We start from the raw sequence: 5550 nt of genomic DNA on the forward strand, positions 1-5550 counted from the left end.
TTATTTTGAGGGGGATTCAATCAATAATTCATTTCAAAAAATACATTCTCAGCACCCATTCTGTTTTAGGTGCTATGCTAGATCCATGGGATGCAGACCGAGAAAACACAATTCTTACCCTTAAGGAGCTCCTAGTCTAGTGGGGAAGACAGATACATATACAGATACATATATAAGCCAACAAGAGAAATGATAATGGAAGAATGTAAAAAGCAAAGTGGGAGTTCAGAAGATGGGGGAACAACTATACAAAGAGGAACAGGTAGTTGAAAAAGGCCAAAGACCTCAGGTAACAACTAATTTCCTATGGTAGAATTGCAGACTTGGAGATGAGGTAGACAGGAGAGAATTGAATGGGCATATTTTTGGGAACTTCCCGAAAATGACTTCGTACTGTTCTATTTGAAAAGTTAGCTGCTTTTGTGGCTGCCATTATTGTGCTGCTACTGTCTTGGTTGAGTTCAGTGGGATATATGGCTTGTCCCAGCAAACTCTTGATTAATTTTTGTCAGGTTTGGTGCAAGGTGTTGGATGCAGGAACAGTGATCGAGTATTTCCATTTGCAGTTGTTCTGTATGTGTCTGGATCTGGAGTGGGTCAGGTCCATGAGCCCTCAGAGTTTACAGAAAGAATAGGGCCTGCCAGGTATCATTCTGCCTACCAGAGGAAGGAGAACTGAACTAACATTAATTAAATGATTACTATTTTATTTCAGTTGAGATCAAAACATGCTTATGATACGTCTCCTACATGGTAGCTATTATATAAGGCACCACAGATTCACCTTACAGTGGGAGAGATTATAGGTAAAGAAGTAAATGTAAATAAATAACCCAATGTGATATACTAGAGGCCCGATGCACAAAAATTTGTGCACTCGGGAGGGGGGGTCCCTCAGCCCGGCCTGTGCCCTCTCGCAGTCTGGGACCCCTCGAGGGATGATCACCTGCTGGCTTAGGACCGCTCCCTGGGGGATTGGGCCTAAGCTGGCAGTCAGACATCCCTCTGGCAGCTCGGGAGCCCTCGGGGGATGTCCACTTGCCAGCGGGGAGCAGGCCTAGCTGCAGTTGGACATCCTTAGCGCTGCTGAGGAGGCGGAAGAGGCTCCCACCACCACCGCTGTACTGGCAGCCATCAGCCTGGCTTATGGCAGAGCAGAGCTCCCCCTGTGGGAGCGCACTGACCACGAGGGGGGCAGTTCCTGCATTGAGCGTCTGCTCCCGGTGGTCAGTGTGTGTCATAGCGACCAGTCATTCCCAGTTGTTCTGCTGTTAGGGTCAATTTGCATATTACCCTTTTATTATATAGGATAGAGGCCTGGTGCATGGGTGGGGGCCGGCTGGTTTGCCCTAAGGGTATCCTGGATCAGGGAGGGGGTCCCACTGGGGTGCCTGGCCAGCCTGGGTGAGGGGCTGAGGGCCGTTTTAAGACTGACCACAGCCCCTTCAGGGTGGGGGGTCCTGCTGGGGTGCCTGGCCAGTCTGGGTGAGGGGCTGATGGCTGTTTGCAGGCTGGCCAAGGCCCCCAGCTACCCAGGCTCCCAGTGGAAGCTGGCTGGAAGCAGGTATCTGGGATTTATTTATCTTCTATAATTGAAACTTTGTTGCCTTGAGCGGAGGCCACAGCCAGCCAGGGCAGGCGGGAAGCTTGGCTTCCTCCATCGTCGGGGCAACCAAGCCTCCTGCTTGCTCCAGCTCCGTGGCTGCCAGCCACCATCTTGGTTGAGTTAATTTGCATATAGTCGCTCTGACGGGCTGGTGGGCGTGGCTTGGGGCATAGTGGAGGTGCGGTCAATTTGCATGTTTCTCTTTTATTAGATTAGATTATAAAGTTATATATAATAAGCTATGAACGGATAGAGAAACAAATTCTGTTTGGGGGTTTAGAGCAAGCTTTTTTAGGGAACTGACATTGGGATTGGGCTTTATGGATGAGTATACCAAAGATTGTGCTAGGTGTTTTAGGAGAGTAACTATTATTCAGGATAATTTTGGTTGCAAAATACAGAAAACCCAACTTAAACTGACTGAAATAAACCAGGGCCTTATTGGCTCACATAATTGGGAAGTCTTGAGGAGGGACTTTAATCATGGTTCAGTCATGACTACTCCTTTTATCTGTGATTCTCTTGACTACCATCCTCTGTATGTTGGCCTTGTCTTTGGTTTGGTTTCCCTCAGGGAGCAGTGGCAACTGAGACTTGATGCTTCTTTTTTATATCCAGTGAGACAGAGAACATTGTTTCTCACACCATAACATAAGAGTGAACTTTAGTGATTCAGGATAAGTAACATTTAGGGTTATATTATAGGAAGCATGGGAGGTCTCTTGATAATTAGTTCAAAAGCAGTTGAAAAGTTCAAATAGCTTAAAGGCAGTCCCAATTTCATCATATGCCTCATATTTGTAAAATATGCTTCTTATGTGTATGTGTTGATTTAGAGATAAAATTCTGGACTTCCAGAAGGGTTAACACTACTTTCACAACACAAAGGCATTCACTGTCATATCAAGGCATTCTTCAAAGTTGCATATGAAACGAAGACAGTGGATAAAGCTAATTATAAGAAGTTAGTTGCAAATGGTTTAAGAGCACAGTCTATGATATCTGCCATATCTAGGTGTTTTTTTTAACTGGTACACATGTTCACACCTATATTTCAAGTTTGGAAATGCATATTTGCAAGAAGCAATATAAAATATCCATGAAGTAATGCATAATCTCTGAAAATTATGACAACATCACTGTTACCAATACATTTCTAAATACAAAACTGACTACCGTATTGTTACTTCTGTGTAACGAGAGAAGTTCATTTTCAAAACATAAAATTCAGACTGTATGTGTGAATGGTATGAATGACAGTCTTTTTTTTAATTTCTTAGACTGTTGAGATCCTGAAGCATGCAAAACCTCAGAGAAGTAGGGTCCACAAAGGAACCAGGGTTGCCTTATGGCAGCTAGTTATTCCAGAGCTGAGAATGCCTCTGGGTCATCTACATCAGGAGCAGAAGCACTTGACTTGTCAGTCCAGCACACCCACGGCCACCTTGCCCTCCCTTGCCATCATGTCCTGGGCAGCCAAGGTCTCTAAAATTGATCTCCAGCTGAGACATTATATGATTTTCTGGCTTCCTGAAATGATGGTCCATAACTGAATCTTCAGCGTAAGCTTCTTTACCCTTTGACTTATGAAGAACAAATCCCTTCTTCCACTGACCATTAGTACCTTCATTTGGTTTTCGGATATTAAATTCTACTTTTGCCTGGTCCTTATTTTGAATAGCCTTCCACTCATCCAAAGTCATTTCTTTTGGACCCTCTTCCTTTACTTCTTCAACTTTGTTTTCCTTATTTTCAGTGTTTGCAACTGGATGTTCTTCAACTTCAGGTATTTCCTCAGTCACATTTGGTTGCTCCAAGTCAGTTAATTCATCTTTGACAGTTCCCCAGTTGTGAGATCCGCTACCTCCATGTTTGACCTCATGCTTCAGGCCACTGTAATGTGAGAAAGATCTATCACTTACACTATGCCTATTAAATTCACGTTTGCCACGAGAATCAAATCCATCTCCTCGGCCCATTCCACGTTCACCGGGTCCTCAACCTCTTCCAAGACCACCACAGCCTCGGATAGGCCGGTGAACAATAGGTCTATCAACTTAAAATTCTCCTCCTTCACCTTTTTCTTCAAGTGACTTTTCAAATCATCGTTCACGAGGTGGTCGCCGTTGTGGTCTCCTATCAATTATTTTTCCCTTCACCCTGAAGTTGTTGATCCCGTTTTCTTCCAACACGTGTTATTCCTTCTTTCTTAAGCACCACAGGGGTGGCTGTGTCTCCTCTTTCTTGTCAGCCACCGCTATGTTGGAAGGCAATGGGTTCTTGCGTTCTTTCTGGGACTCTTTACACAGCTATTTGCCTGCTGCATTGGAGTTGGTCTGGGCTGTGCCTGAGCTGTGCTCCTGGCCCCAGGGCCCCCAAAACGGGCCCCCGCCCCCCTACCCCCATTGGCTTCTTTGTTCTTGTTCTCTGCTGCTTTCAATGCCTCGAAGGGGTCCGATTCGTCGTCAAATAACTGGTCGAATGGGTTGGTGACCACGCAGCAGCCGAAGCTTTCCTGTAAATGCCCAGGCATGATGGTGACTCCGCGGTGCATTCCTTCAACGGATTGCAGTGTGCCATGCTGAGCCAAGAGCGCCTGCTTCAGCTCTTCCCACAAGATTCACATCTAGGTTTTTACCTCTGCTCTGCCATCACTTAGCTGGATACCTTGAAGTTTTGGTTTCTTTATCCATAAAAGGGAAACAATATTAAGACCTACCCCATGAGGTTTGAGGACTGTCTGAGATAATTCATATAATGCATATAGCAAAGATTCCCAAAGTTTCTTGGTTTGCTGCGCCCTTAGTGTGTCACTAATTGTTCTTGCAGCATCCCTGAGCTGAAATACTTAACACTTCTGTTTATTAAGTAATTGTGTACAAAAATTTAATAGTTTATATCACATCCTACAGATGTCTCTGTTGTTTCCCTCAAAAATTAAAAATATCTTACAATACCCCTGTGAATTGGCTATGGTATCCTGGAGTGCCTTGGTGCATAGTTTGGGAATAGAATATTGCCAGACACATATTTAGTGCTAAGTACCTGGTATTTATTATTATTGTCAAATGTCTTCAATTACTATTAGAAGGAACCTGAATACCAAAGAGGATGCTGATTTAGTACTTTGACTCAGATGTTGAATATCTCTGATTAAGGATGATTCCCTTTTGATAGTAATCCCTTCTAGTTCCAGGTTTCTTCTAAATCAACAACTCACCCAAGCCTGGGAGAGGAGAGTGATTTCTAAGTGCATTGATAAGAAAATATCATTCTAGAGTCACTGACTTTTCTAGCTTTACCCCTGATAAGATTTTGCCAATCTTCCACTCTCAGTCATCAGCCAAAAGTCACTCTTTCAGAGAGATTTTTGTTATGTTAGATAAAAAATACTTCCCACTCTCTCTGCCAGGCCTTTCTAACTATCCTTTTCCTTCCCCCTTCCTCTTCTTCCTCTATCTATAGCCCTCTCAGCCAGTGTCTGAAACCTGGCCCCTGCCCCACTGTGATGAAGGGAGGCTGGCTACTTAATTCAAGAAAAATGCTTGGTTGAACTCTGTTTTGACTCTCAGCTTGGCCTGCGAGCCAGCAAGAACAGTGGGTACTTGTCTCATTCCTGCATTCTTCCTCCCTCTCCCCTAAGGAAGCAGAGGAAAAAGAGGACCCATCTTTATGCTGCTTACAAGAGACTTATTTTAAATGGGAAGACCCATACAGACAGAAAGTGAGGAATGGAAAAAGATATTCCAAGCATATAGAAACAAAAAGAAAGCTGGGGTGGCAATGCTCATATCAGACAAAATAGACTTTCAAACAAAGAAAAAAGACAAAGAAAAGGGCATTACATAATTTTAAAAGGCTCAACCTAATAAGAGGATATAATAATCACAAATATCTATATACTCAACATATGAGCACCTAAATATACTGGTATAAAGAAAATA

The 5550-nt window shown here is 43.7% G+C and overlaps 1 pseudogene; it reads right to left on the bottom strand.

The window, feature by feature from the left end:
• Nucleotides 1–2833: 2833 nt before the first annotated feature.
• On the bottom strand, nt 2834–4139 carry LOC102424457 (annotated as a pseudogene).
• Nucleotides 4140–5550: the final 1411 nt, after the last annotated feature.

Source organism: Myotis lucifugus, unplaced genomic scaffold (genome assembly GCF_000147115.1).
Source record: "Myotis lucifugus unplaced genomic scaffold, Myoluc2.0 scaffold_4, whole genome shotgun sequence".
Lineage (NCBI taxonomy): Eukaryota > Metazoa > Chordata > Mammalia > Chiroptera > Vespertilionidae > Myotis > Myotis lucifugus.